This window comes from Vicugna pacos, chromosome 25 (assembly GCF_048564905.1).
Source record: "Vicugna pacos chromosome 25, VicPac4, whole genome shotgun sequence".
In the NCBI taxonomy this organism is placed as follows: Eukaryota; Metazoa; Chordata; class Mammalia; order Artiodactyla; family Camelidae; genus Vicugna; species Vicugna pacos.
In genome coordinates, this window is record NC_133011.1 from 12,873,620 (window position 1) to 12,894,759 (window position 21,140).

At 36.7% G+C, this 21,140-nt stretch overlaps 1 protein-coding gene and 1 long non-coding RNA gene across 3 annotated transcripts in view; one reads left to right on the plus strand and one right to left on the minus strand.

Moving 5' to 3' along the window:
• The window catches only part of LRP12 (LDL receptor related protein 12), an 81,132-nt gene that overhangs the window by 20,749 nt on the left and 39,243 nt on the right, over positions 1–21,140 (minus strand). The gene's annotated exons all lie outside the window — the stretch shown is intronic.
• LOC140689264 (uncharacterized) lies at positions 914–19,507 on the plus strand. Its single transcript, XR_012064141.1, has 3 exons — positions 914–1,046; positions 16,441–16,535; positions 19,339–19,507. It is a non-coding gene; the product is annotated as an uncharacterized lncRNA (long non-coding RNA).

Below are 21,140 nucleotides of genomic sequence, written 5' to 3' on the forward strand. Positions count from 1 at the left end.
CAAAGCATTCTGCAGCAATATACAGAATGAATTCTTAAGTTCGTGATGATACAAACATACAAACAAACTGGCAAAAACTATCATGACCTCTTCCCCAGAAAGTAGAAAATTGTTCGTTTTGACTAAAAGATTCACTTACATTAAAGAGAATAATACAACTTTGAGTTAATCTGTACTTAACTTGTAATTGACTTATAATACTGTAATGGCATGTAAGTACTCAAATATTTATTAGCTGATCGAACAGCGGTGGGACACATCCAAAAACTAGGTGGGAATAACTTATGACAAAGCTGATAACTCTTAACCTTTAAATAAATGGAGAGACTAGTTAATGGGAAACACTAGAAAGAATTTTATTCGGTTTTTGTTTTATTAGGTTTGCTTAAAATTTCCTCCCCAAATACCTGATAAACCCATAGGTGGTGCTCTCATACCAAAAACTAAAGAAATTATGGTCTGGAATGGATGCTCAAAAATACTGTTGTGAATATTTTATTTTCACACAACTGCCAAAGGGTAAGACACACCACTCGTAAATAAGAGTGATTATTTAAAAATTTCGTAGTTTACATTTCTAATTCACTAAGTACTTTTATAACATTATCTTAAAATATTAATGATTCTCCCCAATCAAAAAAATTATTTTCTATTTATTAGTTATGAAAACATTTTGTTTTAATTTTGCACATTTGCAACATGACTGAGTTTGGCATTTTGCTTCAGATGCAGCCAGTGGCTTTTAATCAACACATTTTTATACGTACAACACACAGGGCATGCAGATTAATATACTCTAGCACAACCATAACTTATTCCCTTCTATATGTGACAAGAATAAATTCCAATGCCCAAAGAGTATGATAAACATTAGAAACCATTAGAGACTTCCAGGCAAGATGGCGGAGTAGAAGGACGCTTGTAAGTCACCCTCTCCCACAAATACACCAAGACCCACGTCTACAGACCCACTCAGCCAACCAGAGCACCTGCGGAACTCCAACAGATCATCGCCCTCTTCAAAAGATAAAGACGCCAAAAATCTGGTAGGAGAAAACGAAAAAAGAAAGAACAAAAGGCAAAGCAGCGCGGGACGGGTCCCGCGGTGAGGGAGCAGCAAAGGAGGACTGGCGCTTGCTCGCTGGGTCTCCCCTCTCCAATTGAGAGGCCAGCGGGACGGAGGGGGAAGCCTCCGAGGCTCGGATCTGTACAGAGCAGCCCTTGTTTGACAGAACTAAGTTAAACGGGCACAGAGCGTCCCCCCGACACCCAGCCTGAGACGCGGGCCGGCAGCGGCGGGCAGGGCCAGGCTGCACAATCCGGGCGGAGGACGGGGGCGGCTGCACGGAGGCAGCTCCAGGGGACTGCAAGGGGCTGGGCGCCGGGGCTGTGGGTGTACAGGACAGAACCACCTGGGCCCTCCATAAAACAGCAAGGTTGATGTGCTCTCGGGGGAAGGGTGCATACCCCCATCTCTGAAAACCCGCGGAAACTTTTCGGGGGAAGAGGGGCGGGGCCCAGGCAGAGCTGCCATATTCTCCGGCGCTTAGCACCCAGGCGGGGGCAGAGGCGAAACCTGCGTCCGCACCGAAGGGCTTAGCAGCCTCAAGGGCCAGACTGAGACAGGCCTACAGCCCGGGGCAGAGAGGATTCTTCCATTCTGGTCCCCCAGAGAACTTGCTCCACGGGGCAAACAAGCAGCTGGGTCTTGGCTCAGAGCAGGGACGAGGCTGCCCCTCGATCTTCCCCGAGCCCACCCGTGGAGCGCCGACTGGGGCGGAGCACCGGCGCAGAGCGCGCAGCCGCACAGAGCAGCGGAGCTACCGGCGGCGCAGGCAGGGGGAGAGCGGCCCCCTGCCTGTCGGGCAGGAACACAACCCCTGACCCAGGTGCTGGGAGGGGGCACAACCCGCCCTCCTGCCTGGCCAGTCTGCAACACCTGACTGCGGCATCCGGAGGGGCAGTGACCCGCCCGCCCGCAGCAGAGGAGAGCTGCATCTGACCCCGTGTTAGGAGGAGGCGCGATCTGCTTGCCCACAGGTGCTGGGAGCAGCACAGAAGAGGGCGCCAACGGAGGGCCTATGAAAACAAGCTGAGCTTCCAAAACAGGACGAAGACAGGAGGACATCACATTAAAAGCACACACACTCCAGGAGAACACCGACAACCCCCCCCTTTTTTTTTTGTTTTTTTGTTTGTTTGTTTGTTTTTTGTTTTTGTTTTTGTTTTTTTAATCTGTTTTTACCTGTTCTATTTTCAATTACTCTCTTAATTTTTACTTCTTAATTCATTTCTATTTCTCTTGGGTTTTGATGTCCTGTTATTGATTAGACACAGGCTTCAAACAAATATATTCATCTCCCCACCCCCCTTTTTTTTAAAGGTTTTAAAAGGACGTCTCCACCCGATTAATACTCTGCTTCAACCCGCTCTTCAGTTATTCATTATACATTGTTTTCAAACCCTCTTTCTCCCTTCTTTTAAAAATCTTTCTCTCTCTCTATTTTCTTTTTCTTTTTTTTCCTAAGTTGTATTCCTAAATAGGCATTAGATAGATAAAATCCTTAAGATCCAAAATAGACAACTGATACTCCATAAACCACAGTGCCAGAGAGGTATGAGCAAGATGAAGAAGCAGAGAAACCTTTCCCAATTAAAAGAACAAGAGGAATCCCCTGAAAGAAAGCTCAATGAAATAGACATCGATAGCCTACTAGATCAAGATTTCAAAAAAGGAGTGATCAAATTGAAGGAATTAAAAGAGATAATGCTTAGAGAAATAAAATATGTCAAAAATGAAATTGAAGCTATAAAGAAGAGCCAAGCAAAATGGGAAAACTCATTGACAGAGATGAGAAATGATCTAACAGCTGTGCAAAGCCGACTAGTTAATGCAGAGGAACGAATTAGTGATCTAGAAGACAGGGCAACAGAAAGCACCCATTCAGAAGAACTACAAGATAAGCAAATAAAAAATAATGATAATAGCATAAGGGACCTATGGGATAATATAAAGCGTCCCAATCTTCGCATAATAGGGGTCCCAGAAGGGGAAGAAGGATCAAAGGGAATTGAAAAGGTTTTTGAAGAAATCATGACTGAAAACTTCCCAAACTTAAAGAAGGAATCAGATATACAAGTACAGGAAGCTCAGAGGGTCCCAAACAGGAAGAACCCAAATAGACCCACACCAAGACATATCATAATCAAGATGGCCAGAGTCAAGGATAAAGAAATGATTCTAAAGGCAGCAAGAGAAAAGCAAAGAGTGAACTACAAGGGAACCCCCATAAGGCTCTCAGCTGATTTCTCTACACAAACACTACAGGCCAGAAGGGAGTGGCAAGATATATTCAAAGCCCTGAATGAAAAAAAGATGCAGCCTAGGATACTTTATCCAGCAAGGCTATCCTTTAGGATAGAAGGAGAAATAAAGAGTTTCACAGACAAAAAAAAGCTGCAGGAGTTTAGCAACACTAAACCCATGCTAGAAGAAATATTGAAAGGGCTATTCTAAATAGAAAAGCAGCAGGATGCTACAGAAATGAGAAACGTACAACTGGAAAGGTGATAACTCATGAATTACAAATAAAGAAAACACGAAATTACAAAAGAAGACATACAAATCACTGAGAGTGGGAGAGGGAGGCAGGGAAATATAGAATTTTTTTCTTTCTTTTTTAAATTTTTTTTAACAGTAGGATGGGTTTGAGATCATGTTATTATCAGTTTATTAAAAACGGGTATAGGTTAATAGATTTACAAAAAAGGGTAACCACAAGTCAAAAATTTACAAGGGAGTCACAAAAATTAAATAAAATCCATGATAATACAAAGGAAAATTACCAAACCACAAAAGGAAGAAGAAAGGAACAAAGAGGATATACCAATTCAACTGCAAAGATAAGTTCAAAATGGCAATAAACACACATCTATCATTAATTACTGTAAATGTTAATGGACTAAATGCTCCAGTCAAAAGACATAGAGTGGCAGACTGGATCATAAAGCAAGAACCTTCAATATGCTGCATACAAGAGACCCACTTTAGGGAGAAGGACACATATAGATTGAGAGTGAAAGGATGGAAAAGGATATTCCATGCAAATGGAAAAGCCAAAAAAGCAGGTGTTGCGGTACTAATTTCAGACAAAATAGACTTTAAAACAAAGGCCATAAAGAAAGATAAAGAAGGACATTTTATAATGATTAAAGGAGTGATACAAGATGAAGATATTACACTCGTTAATATATATGCACCCAATATAGGAGCACCTAAGTACATACAAGAATTACTAACAGAGATAAAGGGGGATATTGATGGGAATACAATCATAGTTGGAGATTTTAACACTGCATTAACATCACTAGACAGATCTTCCAGACAGAAAATAAACAAGGCAACAGAGAAATTAAATACTACAATAGAAAAACTAGATTTGGTGGATATTTTCAGAGCTTTACACCCCCCAAAAATAGAATATACATTCTTTTCAAGTGCACATGGATCGATCATGTCCTTGGACACAAAAGAAACCTCAACAGATTTAAGAAGATAGAAATTATCTCAAGCATCTTTACTGACCACAATGCCATGAAACTGGAAATCAACAACAGAGAAACAAAGGAGAAAAAAAGAAAAGCATGGAGATTAAACAATATGTTATTGAAAAAACAATGGATCAATGAGGAAATCAAAGCTGAAATTAAAAAATACCTTGAGACAAATGATAATGAAAGCACAACCACTCAAAACCTATGGGACACAGCAAAGGCAGTGCTAAGAGGGAAGTTTATAGCGATACAGGCCTTCCTCAAAAAAGAAGAACAATCTCAAATAAACAAGTTAACCCACCACCTGAATCAATTAGAAAAAGAAGAACAAAAAGCCCCAAAAAGCAGCAGAAGGAAGGAAATAATAAAGATCAGAGAGGAATTAAATACAATAGAGATTAAGAAGACCATAGAAAAAATCAACCAAACCAAAAGCTGGTTTTTTGAAAAAGTAAATAAAATCGACAAACCTCTGGCCAAACTCACAAAGAAGAAAAAAGAGAGAGCACAAATTAGCAAAATAAGAAAGGAAAATGGAGAAATTACAACAAACAAAATAGAAATACAGAATATCATACGAGACTACTATGAAAAACTCTATGGAACCAAACTGGATAACCTAGAGGAGATGGACAAGTTTCTGGAAACATACTGTCCACCAAAACTGAATCAAGAAGAAACTGAACACTTGAACAATCCGATCACTAGAAAGGAAATAGAAATAGCAATTAAAAACCTCCCTACAAATAAAAGTCCAGGACCGGACGGCTTCACCGGGGAATTCTACCAAACATACAAAGAAGAACTCATACCAGTCCTTCTCAAACTCTTCCAGACGATTGAAAAGGAGGGAATACTCCCAAACTCATTCTATGAAGCCACCATCACCCTGATACCAAAACCAGGCAAAGACACTACAAAAAAAGAGAATTATAGGCCAATATCACTGATGAACATAGACGCCAAAATCCTCACCAAAATTTTAGCAAATAGAATCCAACAACACATAAAAAAGATTATACATCATGACCAAGTGGGGTTCATCCCAGAGACACAAGGCTGGTTCAACATCGCAAATCAATCAATGTAATACATCACATCAACAAGAGAAAGGACAAAAACCACATGATCATCTCAATCGATGCAGAAAAAGCATTTGATAAAATTCAACACCCATTTATGATAAAAACTCTCGCCAAAGTGGGTATAGAGGGAACATATCTCAACATAATAAAAGCTATATATGACAAACCTATAGCCAGCATAGTTCTCAACGGTGAAAAACTCAAAAGCTTCCCACTAAAATCTGGGACAAGACAAGGATGCCCACTATCACCACTCCTATTCAATATAGTCCTGGAAGTCCTAGCCACAGCAATCAGGCAAGAGAAAGAAATTGAAGGGATCCAGATTGGAAAAGAAGAGGTAAAAGTGTCATTATATGCTGACGACATGTTACTATATATAGAAAACCCTAAAAGGGCCACAAAAAAGCTACTAGAGCTGATCGAAGAATTCAGCAAGGTAGCAGGTTACAAAATTAATGTTCAAAAATCAGTTGCCTTTCTTTACACTAACGATAAATCAACAGAAAAAGAAAGTAAAGAAACAATCCCCTTTAAAATAGCACCCAAAGTAATAAAATATCTGGGAATAAATCTAACCAAGGAGGCGAAAGAATTATACACAGAAAACTATAAACCATTGATGAAGGAAATTAAAGAAGACTTTAAAAAATGGAAAGATATTCCATGCTCTTGGATTGGAAGAATCAATATTGTTAAAATGGTCACACTGCCCAAGGCAATCTACAGATTTAATGCAATCCCTATCCAATTACCCAGGACATATTTCACAGAACTAGAACAAATCATAATAAAATTTATATGGAACCATCAAAGACCTAGAATTGCTAAAGCATTACTGAAGAGAAAGAAAGAGGCTGGAGGAATAACTCTCCCAGACTTCAGACAATACTATAGAGCTACAGTCATCAAGACAGCATGGTATTGGTACCAAAACAGACATATAGACCAATGGAACAGAATAGAGAGCCCAGAAATGAACCCACAAACTTTTGGTCAACTCATCTTCAACAAAGGAGGCAAGAATATACAATGGAATAAAGACAGTCTCTTCAGCAAATAGTGTTGGGAAAACTGGACAGCAGCATGTAAAACAATGAAGCTAGAACACACCCTTACACCATATACAAAAATCAACTCAAAATGGATTAAAGACTTAAACATAAGACAAGATACAATAAACCTCCTAGAGGAAAACATAGGCAAAACATTATCTGACATACATTTCAAAAATTTTCTCCTAGAAGAAATAAAAGCAAGAATAAACAAATGGGACCTAATGAAACTTACAAGCTTCTGCAGAGCAAAGGAAACCAGAAATAAAACAAGAAGAAAACCTACGGAATGGGAGAAAATTTTTGCAAGTGAAACCGACAAAGGCTTGATCTCCAAAATATATAAGCAGCTCATACGACTCAATAAGAAAAAAATAAACAACCCAATCCAAAAATGGGCAGAAGACCTAAACAAGCAATTCTCCAAGGAAGACATACAAATGATGAAAAAACACATGAAAAAATGTTCAATATCACTAATTATCAGAGAAATGCAAATCAAAACTACAATGAGGTATCACCTCACACCAGTCAGAATGGCCGTCATTCAAAAATCCACAAATGACAAATGCTGGAGAGGCTGTGGAGAAAGAGGAACCCTCCTACACTGCTGGTGGGAATGCAGTTTGGTGCAGCCACTATGGAAAACAGTGTGGAGATTCCTCAAAAGACTAGGAATAGACTTACCATATGACCCAGGAATCCCACTCCTGGGCTTGTACCCAGAAGGAAATCTACTTCAGGATGACACCTGTACCCCAATGTTCATAGCAGCACTATTTACAATAGCCAAAACATGGAAACAACCTAAATGTCCATCAACAGGTGACTGGATAAAGAAGATGTGGTATATTTATACAGTGGAATACTACTCAGCCATAAAAACCGACAACATAATGCCATTTGCAGCAACATGGATGCTCCTAGAGAATGTCATTCTAAGTGAAGTAAGCCAGAAAGAGAAAAAAAAATACCATATGAGATCGCTCATATGTGGAATCTAAAAAACAAAAACAAACAAACAAACAAAAACAAAGCATAAATACAGGACAGAAATAGACTCATGGACAGAGAATACAGAATTGTGGTTACTGGGGTGGGGGGCGGGGTAGAGGGTGGGAAGGGATAGACTGGGGTTTCAAAATTGTAGAATAGATAAACAAGATTACACTGTATAGCACAGGGAAATATACACAAAATGTTATGATAAATCACAGAGAAAAAAATGTGACAATGAGTGTGTATATGTCCATGAATGACTGAAAAATTGTGCTGAACACTGGAATTTGACACAACACTGTAAAATGATTATGAATCAATAAAAAATGTTAAAAAAAAAAGAAACCATTAAAAAATTTCCCTCCCTTTTGAGTCTACAGTTTACCTACATATCCTGGCAGATTTGTTTGGAGTCAGAAGACCTAGATGCTGTGTGTCCTATCTGTCACTACTTGCTTTGCCATCACATAAACTACTGAACCTTTTTGGGTCTTGGCTTCCCTTATGGGTTAAAATAAGGAGTTGCTATTTGAATAACTCTAAGTACTATTTCAGCCTTAAATCATGCTCCCCTTCATCATATTTCTGCCATATTTCTGATACTTATCAGGATGCACTGATACATTTCAAATGCCCACTGGACATTCCAACCTTAAATTCAACATGATCAGAACTGTGCGTTTCCCAAATCCTTTTCTTTATCCTATATTCTCAATCTTTATTGTCTTAGGTATCGTATTTGGTGAAAGGAATAGTTATTTCACCTAATTCAAGTAAAAAGGAAACTTAAAAGATTACCACAGTCAATCTCAAGGATTTTTAAGCACAGGAAATAAAGCTCACAACAACCAAAACTAGAAATCTTAAAGTCAGAAGCTGAAGTTGCCTGCATCACGTCTTAAGGAATCAAGGTGTGCTTTATCACCTGCACATCTGCTCCAATCTTCCAACTGGCTTTCTGAGTCCTCTATTTTTTCATTATTTCAGTGTCTTATAATGATGTCCCATTCCCAACTCATCATAACACTTCAGCTCAAGCACCCTCCATCAACTGTAACTTCATTTTTTCTTTATTATATTTATACTATTATTCATTTTATATTATACCCTTTTAGAGAAAGAATTGGAGGTAACTGATTATTGCAATCAATTTGATAACACTTAATCCTCCATTTCCTCTCTTGTAAATGGGGATTAAAGCACTACCTACCATGTAGGGTGTTGCAGGAATCAAATACAATTATTTTGGTAAAGGATTTAGCACACTGCTTGGATTATGGCAAGTTGTTAATAAATAATATCACATGATATGCCAAAGCAGACTAGTTAGCAGCAACTGAGGTGATTACTAAGGCTGTGTTCAGGCTAAATGGGAAAGAGGGCAGTGATCATTTAATATGTGCTGGGTATCATTATGCTAGGAAGAATGAGAAATTATGCCACAACTAACTGGTTATCTGACATGGGTTGGGATACACAAAAAACATTGCTTTAGGGAATGAATTTTTGTTTTAAACAAAATTTTTATATGGTTCTGCTAGTTTGAACCTCATCTTTCTAGATTTTGACTACACTCCAATTTAGGATGTACCAAACTTGACCTTTCTTTATCTCCATTTATTCTACCCACACCTTCTGACTGTTTACGTACAGTCATTTTAGCTACTGTCTGGTTATTTCTTCAATGGAACTAGTTTATATGTAATTGGCAAACAGGAATCTCGTCAATATAATGCTAAGTCGTGGAAAATTTTATTCCCAGGATGTTAATGATTTGAAGTAACCAGGGGCAGGAGAAAACCCCTACAGCATCACCTTCCTTTACTCCAAGAAGGGGTTAATTTTACTGGTTTAAAACTGAACTGCTTGACCTTTCTTTGTATTAAGCTATCTTGGGAGACTGCAAGTACAGATGGAAATGGTGCACACATTTCCCTAGAATCAAAATAAAACAGAACACCTTAATTGATGAAGGGTATCTATGAATTACGTTTTTAGTTTTGATTGAACTGGTCTCCATTGGAAGCATCTACCTTCAAGGATGAAGAATGAACCCCAGAATATATGGCTGCAAAAAAATGGGCTGAGTCCAGGTGTAAATGTCAGGAGGTATTCGACTGTGCTGGCGTCTGGATCGATATTTTGTTTGTTAGGGCTATGCTTACAAAGTTACATAGTTGTAAGCACTCTGTACCAACACCACCTTTCTCATAAGCCCTGTCAGTTAAGTGGTCACTTTTGCAGAATGTGAGATTTCTCGGGAACACGTCCATGGCATTATGGCAGAAATGACTGTATTTTAGTCTCTGTTCATTTTGCTTCCTTAATATCTCCCTTAAAAACCAGTGTCAATTTTTGTCCTCAGAACAGAAATATCTACAAAAAAACTTATCTATTTAACTTGCTTTAAATCAGTATCTTAAATAAATGTCCATGTATTTTGGATGATAATGATATATATGTCTACTTTTGATAAATTTCCATCTAACTCTAGAAATAGAAGTCCTCAAATTAAAGGAGTTGCAAATGTTCAAAAAATAGTAACTTTCTGGGACATTCTGCTATACAACAGAAATTGATACACCGTAACTGACTATACTTTAATTTTAAAAACCCCAACAAAATAAATAAATAAATAAATTTGAATCAGTGATCAGTGGCGGAAAAAAACAGCAACTTTCAACATGGACAGCATCTTCTTCCTAGGAGAATGCAGTGATTAGGTTATCTGATTAGCCCCCAAAGCCTATTTAATTCACAGTGGACTAGTGAACAGGACATCTGGAATGAAAAATAAAAGAAAATGGCATTACCACAAGGCCAGTGGTTAAACTACACTAAAAGGCTAAACTAAATACATACAGTTTTTAATTCATCATGTATGTTCTCAATTAAGAAAGGGAGAATTAACTGAAGAATAAATAGGTAGAGATTCTCTGGAGTTCTCAATAAGACTTTGATAATTTCCAGGTTTAAAGTACAAAAGATCTCACTGTATAGTTTAGAAAACAGGGCAAAACTGATTGAGAAATACTCTAGACTTCTTCATGTTTATTCTAATATTAGTTCAATGGTCCCAAGAAAAGCAAAAAGCTATGGTTTTAAAACTAGATTGATACACCACACCTATTATCTTTAAAGCAATCATTTAAAACACAGGATTTGTTCAAACAACCTCTATTTCACAAGACACATGGGAGAGAAGAGGATGACTTCAAAGTAATGTCAAATGAACTGCCCTTACTTTGGGATTTCATGGTTTTTAAAGCCTGAAAAAAAATAGGCACACAAGGAAATTTATGGTTAGAGCTGAACACTTGTAAAAGAAAAAGAAAAGCATAATTTCCTGTTCCACATATGAAGAATTGGGTTTCTTTTCAAAACTGACAAGGGTTGTTGACACTTTATGACTAAAAGTGACATGAAATCTTTGTGCCTTTTGTTTTAATAAGTCACAAAACTGAAATGCAAGTAAAATTCAGCTATGCTTACTGGCTACCTAAGTGTATATGATACATATGAAAAGCACAAAAGAAGATCATGAAGAAAATTCATGCTCTCCTGGAAACTATAGTTTTGTAATAATGAGACAGGCTTATTAACTGAATCCAAGACACATATAAGCAGCTATGAAAGCATACAAGATAATATAGTCCTAAGCAATACAATGCATATTTAAAATAATTTTAAACAACGTATATCATATGGCATGGAGTATTATTAAACAGAGACAAAGGCCCGCCTTTGGGCCTGCATTAGGTAAGTCAAGTTTACTTGACTATTAACATAGTATTTCTTTCACAGAACTGAAGTACACAGAGCCAGCGTAAAGGGCACATTCCAAATGAGAAGAATTTAATGGCTCAATTCTGTAGATACTAGCCAACTCATGGGAGGCTACTATTAAAAGAAGTGATATGATTCAAATATTTCATAAAGATCTCTTTGCTGTCCTATAACCTAAGGGAAGGGAAACTGGCGAGATAAAGAGATCGGCTAATAAGCAAACACAGAAGCTCCTTTCCTTGTAAAAACTGTACTTTATGAAAGTTTCAGTGTGGAACAAAAGCACGCTCACCCTGTTCCCAAGCAAAGGACAGCATTTATAGTCAATGGTGGTCATCATTTGGCTATCTCATTTTTCAGAGTAAGAGTGTTTTATAAACAGGAACTCCACTGTGGCTGATGAATACAAAAGCAATTCCAAATGTTGAAAATATGAATAAGAAGGGTTTGATTCCAATGAAAAAAATGAACTTAAAAAAAATCTTCAAAATAAAAAATTAGTAAGCAAATGGTGACTGTTGAATGGCCATGTGGGATGAGAGTAAGAATCATTCTGAGGGCAATAACTGAATCACACAATACTTGGAAAACATTGTGCCCATACATGAAATAAAAGGCATTTAGACACAGTTAGAATGCAGAGTTAGATGATCAGCACAGAAACCAGACACCTACTGGCCCACTGTCAATTTAGGAGAAGGGTACCAGTTTAAAAACTGACAGCTGAGTATGGTGCACAGTGCTGAAGATGAGATTTTTGTTGCAAGTCAGAAGCTCATGGTTCACAAGTTCAAGGCCTGTGAATATACTCAAAGTGAGGAGTGTGTGGTCAGGTCTGTGGAGCCCATGGCTGATGATAATGTGAACACCTGTCAGCTTCTTCCTCTTCTCAGGTCTTTTTGCATTTAATTCTTAGTATCACTATCCCTGTTTAACTGATGAGGAAAAAATGGAAGACAGAGAAACTAAGGAATTTTCCTTAGGTCACAATAAGGTAGTAAGTGTCACAGCTGAGACTGGAACCCAGGAAACAGGCTTCAGAGCTGCACACCTAACCACTAAGACACACTACTGCCCTCTAGGGGACGCCCTATGACACCTGGGATAATTATCAGGAGGGTGCCTCAGCAGAATTTTCAATAAAGATAAAGATGGTCTATTAGGGGAAAACAAAAACAAACTCTTGGTCTTACACTAACGTGGAGAGAAAAGGTACAGAATCTATGAAGACAGAGAAAGACGGTATAATAAGATTTAAAGCAGCTAAGGACTGAGTCCTATCTGCTACAAGTCTACTACAGGGCGGGACAAAATTGCTTCTTAGTCTCTTTGGGAGTAAAAATAAAAGACTGTATAAAAAGGATTCTAGAGGTTCCTGTAATAATAAAATATACACATAGACATTAAGTACAGGTAGGCTGATGAGGGCGTGGGCAGAATGGAAGCAATAAGCGTATGCAGCGAAGGCTGAGGAAGCTATTTCAGAGGGAAGAAACAGAGAAGGCGAAAGCAGAGCAGGCCAGGCGACTAATGTAAAGTGGTGGTGGTCTTAAAGATGCTTAATACTGGGCAGATGGTAGGCGTTTAGACAGCAAGCATGCTGAGTATGAAGTCATGGGTCACTGAGAACACAGGGCAAGTACCAAGTGAGCGTGAGAATCTGCAAGGTGGGTGGCACTGAAGTACAATGCCGGCCGTCCCCAGGGACACAGCTAAGCCCTGCAACTCAACAGGGAACACAAGAAGCCATGGCCAGGAAGAAACTACTTCAGTTTGAAAGTCCCCTTCTTGCAACTTGACTGGGTTTGTTGCTCACATGTAGCGTCTTGATTTCTTTGACCCTTTGTTGTCCGGACTCCTTTCATACCTGAGCTCTGTCATACTGGAAATGTCAGAGCAGTCAATACACTGAGGACGGACTAAGCTAGAAGGAGACAGAGGCTGGACATGCGTAGTATTCCCTTAGAATTATTCCGAATTTCTTTCTAATTTTTCAAGAAGTCAGCAAACTGAACTTCTTCTTTTAGGGAGATAATCACTAGCACTCTTAATGGCAATATTTACTAGTCCAAGATGGGAAAGCTTTTAATTATCATTTAAAAGGTAAGAATCAGTGCAAGCAGAAAAATGTGTATTAATCTATCACTCACACTCCAGAGACTCATTACTCTCAGACCTATTACTAGCGATCACACATTTCTATGGCAAGCAGGAAATCCTACATCCAGCTGCTTATAGTTAAATGAATATTCCTCTGCATTAGCAGAGATACTTAAGAATGAATGCAGCAATATATTTATTCCTATTAGTCTCAGTGATTTTTTTTAAGGACCAAAATATTTCACTTGGTCATTAGCTCTAATCAAGGCAGGTAATCCTTGTTTTTTTCCCCAAGGTCACTAATGCACAGAACAAACAAGTAATAATCAGAGGCTACACAGCAGTAAAATAAAATATATTAAAAAGTCAAAAGAGGCACAAAATACAGAAAAAGAAAAAAATAGGGAAAAATACAGTTTTTCCAGTTCTAATAGGGTCACAGGCACAATATGAATAAGATGAGAGTACACTTAATGGAAAGATATAACTAGCTTTATCCTAAAATTTCTAAGGGCAAGAATAATTTTGAATTTTGCTAGCAAAGCATAAGATAAAATGAATACAGAAGATTCAACCTTTTATATCTTTTTTTAAAAGGACATAAAAGGGCAATTTCTTCCTGTAAGGGCATAAAAACGATTGATATGGTACCCATTTTCTAAATTTAAGCACTCCAGATGACTAAAATGCTAAGCAAGCTACTGCTTCTATTTCCTAAATGGGAAAAACTGTTAACTTTTGAAGTTTACTGTGATTCTTGCTGGAAACATAGAAGGGGTAAGGCAGAAATCAGCACCTGAGTGAAGATAAACTGGCCTTGAAGTTCACCATTTTCCAAGCCATTTCTGCCAGCTTTCACATGGTTTTCAGTAACTCACATCTTCCTCTAAGAGTGTTCCAGTCTTAGTGTCATCTGTCAAGGGTGATACCCAAAGATAAACCTAATACTCAGACTATGTTTAAGGGATGCACTTTGTTCTGGATACTGTATTTCTATTACTGCAGCTTAAGATCAAATCAGCCCCTAACCTGTATCCGGCTACTAGTCAACTTGAAAACCAAAGCTGAATTGCTCACCTGCTAAGTGACTAGATTTTGCACAACAGCTGCACAGTACCTCCACTTCAAATCCATGTCTTAGCAAAATCACAGAAAATTAACAAGATACCACACAGTCAACTTGAAAACCAAAGCTGAATTGCTCACCTGCTAAGTGACTAGATTTTGCACAACAGCTGCACAGTACCTCCACTTCAAATCCATGTCTTAGCAAAATCACAGAAAATTAACAAGATACCACACAGTCAACTTGAAAACCAAAGCTGAATTGCTCACCTGCTAAGTGACTAGATTTTGCACAACAGCTGCACAGTACCTCCACTTCAAATCCATGTCTTAGCAAAATCACAGAAAATTAACAAGATACCACACAGAAGAATTATTCTCCAAGTGAAAAAAGGATTATTCTCAAAGTTACAGAGTGGAAAAGAAAATGTTAAATGTTTGAATGCAACTTGTTTTTTTACCTCCACTCGATCTGGTCCACTCACTGAGCAGATGGACTTCACTTCCACCATCAAGGCATGACACACATCTGTCACATCAAACCTGTTCTGTCTAGGATCCTGGTACATTGAATGTTCTCCTGCTCAGTTCATTTATTGTTTATTATAGTAATATAATATACAATTATAAGATATCATAACCTTGTAATAAATATATAATTGTTCAATAAACAGCTGGTAATATATGAAATGCTATGATTATGTAGTATGCTTCCCATAAAATATATTATTGTATAATAAAATGTTACATAAGATTTAATTACATAGCACATAATATTACATATAAAAGCATATTATATAAATACTGTAATACCACCATCACTTTCTTTTCTAAGACTTACAGTGAATGCTCTACTTCAAAAGCTTGTGTCTCATAAACTCTCTGAAAGCAGGCAGTGCCTTTAAAAATTAATAATTTCCTAAACTAATGGATTCTTTTTTAAAAAATGTACTCTGTCTTGTATTATCCACTCACAGTTTCCTTATTTGAACGATAGTTTCTCATAGATTCACACTGTTCTATGTTTATATTCTCAAATCCTAAAACCCCTAAAATATATAAGCTTTATTTTTTCTTCTCTTGAAACATGGATAGAAGACACTGTATTGGTCAAAAGAACTGGTGAAATTCTTTTTCATGAGTCGAGCAATAGGTTCAGGTATTTGACTGAATAATTGAAAATAATATTAAAATAACATAGGAAAGGTACAAAGGATCACTTGCACCTGCTGCTTTACTTATGTAACTTTTCTATATTTAAAAAAAAACTGTACACTGTTATCAAATAATTATAGTTTAAGCTTCACTTCCTTTCAAACTTTTTATCAGAAGATATGAAAATCCTAGGATAATAAAAGTGTTACCAGACTAGATCTTCTTCCAGGGAAATGTCAGGATACCGTATTATAGTATTTAAGCCTAAAACTGTGGTTAAAACACAAACACCATTTTACTATAGTGCTCTACAGTATTACAAAGTGCTAAGTAATTTGTAAGCAAATTATTGACATTTAGAAAATAATACATCCTACTTAAAGGTCACAACTAAATTATTAGTTTTAAAAGTCTTACGGGATCAGCAGTGTGCTAGGCTTCTGAGGACTACAATAGGAACTGTAAAATGAAAAACGCTAAAGCAAGGAAGGGTGATGATTCTGATGGAATAAAAATTCTGATAGAATACAGGAAGAACAATGCCCAAAACTACTATTTTCCATACGCTGCTAATTCAGGGAATATGAGCAAGGATTAAGTAAGAAACTTCCCAAGTAGATATTCTCTTTCTCACCTCTCAGAAATGGCAGCCTGGCCTGACAGAAGATTCGAAGTCAGATGTAAAGTAGACTCAAGATCAGGCTAACTTCCAATAGAGCTTTTCGCGATGGATGTCGTAAGTAGAAACGTTTAGAAGCTGGATCATTGGTGGATTGGGAATAACGTGTTAAACCTCACATATGAAAACTTTCTAGTTGAGAGAACACATGCCCTAACATCTGTTCCTATTAACAACCAGAAAATCTTTTTAAAATTTCAGGGCAGTTTTCACCTAACTATAAAAGAAAGCCAATCTCATTCCTTTATTCTTTGCAATGTCACAACTTCAGGCCATGAATCTAAAGAGAGGTAAACAGGTATATTTCTAAACAGTTTGGGGAAAATGAAAGGTTGAGACTTTAACAGAAGCATGGTAAGAAAAAATTAAACAGGAAAAACATGATTATATCCAAAGTAGTGCCCTTGTACCTTGCAGATAGCTGTGTAAATTGGTACAATCCTTTTTGAAAGCAATCTGTCAAAAGGTTTATACAAATCATTAAATTATTTACGACCTTTAGTAAAGTAATTCCAATTCTAGAAATCTATTCTAAATAAATAATCTTAGAAAATTTTTAAAAAGCTAGACATACATTAATATATCCCTTGCATGATCCAGACTAGGGCGAACACACTGGAAAAAAATCCATTGATATGTTTGACCACATTACAATATAGCCACAGGATGGAAATTTTATATACAGGTATTAAAATAACAATTATGAGAAAATTTATTCTATAAAATGTTAATTAGAACAGGCAGGAGATAAAATTAGTTATAATTCAAGTGCATATATAATTATTTTTAAGGAATGTACAGAAAAAGGACAAATGAAATACTACTATTAATTATACTAAGAATTCGGGGTTAATGGGTAATTTTCTTAATTTTTTTGCTCTTCCTCAATTTTTCCAAATGTTTAATGAAGCTTATATAATAAATAAAGAGAATCTGTGAAAACAAATAAAAAAAACCTGATTTGGAAGTAATTAAGAGTAAGGAGGGTATAATCAAATTATTTCTAGAATTATTCTGACTCAAAGACAGATTCTAGAGTAAAATTCAATTTAAAGTAGATATATTTTAAAAATCAACTGTATGTAATGTATGCAAAGGTCTTGTTATAAATCAATCTGACCTAAAAATATTTTACTGTACGTAGGAGATGACAGTATGTTAGCTCTTTTAAAAATTTAGGCTTTCTAAAAGAACATGAGACATTTAATTTAGACACTTTTAGAAAAGAACATGAAAATAGCCTTCCTACTCTCTCATATATACAATTAAATTACTTGCAGTTTCTGTGGTATAATTTCATAATGATTTTCACATATTACTAGACTTACAAAAATACCATATGTCTTTTCTCCTTTCTCTATTTTATATAGGAAAGCAGATTTAAAATTACAGGTCATCATAAGTTCTAAAGAAAAAATACAAAAAAACTACTTTATACAATTACTTTCTATTATACAATCACTAGATGTATACTTTTTGATAATTTACATTTTCTTATGACAATTCCTACTGCATAAGAACCAACAGAAGGACAAAAACTCAATTCTCTTAGCAAAGGTTTGAGGAGGAGAAAGATGAAAATGAACAGAACATTAGAAATAGAAAAAATTATCGCAAGTATGAGAACCCAAACTATATTATCAATGAGAAATTATCAATTCCTGTAAAAACTCATACAAATAAACAAAATTAAGTACTTAGTGCTATTTACAATTAAAGTAAGAAAAATATTAAGTCAACTACATATCAGACATTGTACCTGGGCCTTTTATAAATTCATGATCTAATTTAATATGGTCATTATTTACCATAGATTTACTACACAAGACAGCATTATAGGTGCATTTTCTACACATCTATTTTCTCCATTAACTGGTAAGCTCCTTGAGGCAGGAATGTTTTACTAATTGCATACTTCCACGCTTCCTGGCACAAGGTCCGTATTAGGTGTTTAATACGGGCTAAATGAATTTAATTTATTACAGGCAGGGTGACTATACATCTCCAACTGCCCAAGATAGTTCCAGTTTTGCCTGTGGTACCAGCATTATCAAAAAATAGTGTATCCTTTTCTTTCAAAGTGTCCTGATCTAAACAGTAAATTACCTGAAAATACTACTGCAGATAATTTAAAGTTCTTTCTAAAACTGTCATTAAAATTTCCAGAATGCAAAGAATGAATGAACTAAGGCACTAAGCACAATCAAATAAAGCAGCAGAAGTGAAAAGAGCAGGTGAGGAGCAGAAACAGGTAGCACCACAGAATACTGAGCCACTTCGCCTCTTCTGTGGCCTGTTGGTCTCAAGAGAGTGCAAGTCCTACATTCAGAGGTTCTTCCAAAAGCTAATTTTGCATTTAGACCAGCACTGAAGGGGTTCTCATTTCAACTGGGGATGCAAGGAATTCAGAAGGCTTATAATACAACAAGCATTACATCTTCTATAGCTCCCTACTGACCAAAGAAAAACTGTGATGAATCTGTATATTCAAAAGCACCTTTGGAAAGAGCATCCATTTATATTTTGAATGAGATATTTGGAGTATACTTCATATTATTCTTCTCTTTCCATTGAAGAAAGATTTTATAAGACCAACCTTCAGGAAAAACAATAAGCCATTAATAAGGCTTCACTGACCTCTGAAATTAAGTAATTTATTGATACATAAATACATTTAATTAAAACACTTGTTTTGTTATGGGTTGAACTGTGTCAACCCTAAAACTCCTATGTTAAAGTCCTAACTCCCAGTACCTCCGAATGTGACTGAATTTGGAGACACGATCTTTAAAGAGGTAACTAAATTAAAAATGACATCACATGGGTGGGCCCTAATCCAATATGACTGGTGTCCTTACAGGGAGAAATTAGGACACAGATACACACGGAGGGAAGACCATGTGAGAAGGGAGAAGACTGCCATCTACAAGCCAGAGAGAGGGGCCTCAGAAGAAACCACCATTGCTAACACCTTGATATTGGACTTCCTGCCTGCAGAACTACAAGAAATATAAACATATGTTGTTTAAGTCGCCTGGTCCATGGTGCTTTGTTATGGCAGCCCTAGCAAGTGAATATACATTTCTAAACATATGCCAGAAATACAGAAGTAGAAAATAAACAAGATTAAAGAAAATAAATAAGATGAAAACATGTTTTACATATTCTAACCAGTTAATTTTTTTTAAATAGGAGTTTATTTAAGGATAGCTTCAATGCTCAACAAGAACCTACCAGTCTAATTTCAAGCAAACAGATAAAAATAAGATGTAGAATCTGATCTTGATGAGTTGAAGCAAAATTTAGAATTTAAGCAAATACTGGATCTGTCCAAACTTCTATAACCTCTCACATTCCCTATAAATCCACCTAACTCAGCAAACCAGCATTTTCAAATATCTAATGCATATTACAAAATGATGCATGGTGGAAAAAAGATCCATTTAAAGAGCAAGAAAAGCCACTGTTTTTTTATGTAACATAGAACAAAATGTCCACTGATTTGGTTTCAGATTCCCACTTGCAACTAACATTTAAGAAACTACCATTTGTTGAGTTTCGGCACAGTATCAAAGAAGAATATTCACAATTACCTGAAAAGGCTATGAAAATACTCCTCTCTTTTCAAATTACACATAGGTGTGAGGCTCAACTGTCTTCTCATTGTTTAACAAAGTAACATGTTACAAAAGGCTGAGTGCAGAAACAGATGTTAAGAATCCAGGTATCTTCTTTTAAGCCAATCTTTTAAAAACTTTGCAAAATTATAAAGCAATACCACTCTTCTCATTGATGTTTTTGTTCTGGGAAGTGTATTTTTAATAAAAGTATGTTATGGGATGTAAACATGCAATAGACTCATTACTATTATTGGCAAATTAATTAAGTTGTGTTTAAACAATTTCTCAGTTTTAATTTCTAATACAGTAAACATCAGTAGCTATAATCTATATAAACAAAAACTCTTTGAAGTTCTTGTTATGGGCTGAATTGTGTCCCCTCCAAACTCATCTGTTGAAGCCCTAACCCCTAGTGTGACTGTATCTGGAAACAGGGCCTTTAAGGAGGTAACTCCTAGGGGTGAGGCCCTCATCCTACAGGACTGGGGTCCTTAATAGAGGAAGAGGCACCAAGGAGCCCTGTCTGTCTGAGTGCTCAAAGAGGCAAGGCCGTGTGAGGACACAGCAGGAAGGTACCATCTGCAAGTCAGGAAGAGAGGTCTCCTCAGAAACCAATCCCATCAGCACCTTGATCTTGGACTTCTGGCCTCTAAAACTGTGGGAAAATAAGTATCTTTTATTTAAGCCTATGGTATTTTGTGATGGCAGCCCAAGCAGATGAACACAGTCCATGGTATTGTTAAAAGAGCTTAGAAGGGGTCCTGAGACCAAAAAATTTGAAAATCACTAAGTGAGAAAACAACCATTTGGCTGTGCAAATTAAATGTTTGTAAACAATCTCTTTTCATGTTTACAACTTGGAAAAGTAATCATAATTTTCATTAGCTATCCAAAGTAGAAAAAGGGAGAAAATTAATGTTAACTCTAAAATAACCTTTTAAACCTTGATATATACAGTTACACGCCATTTGAAAGCATACGAAAACGGGGAAACACTGTTAAAGAATTAACGCAGGCTATGAAGATGGCCACCTTTCATTTT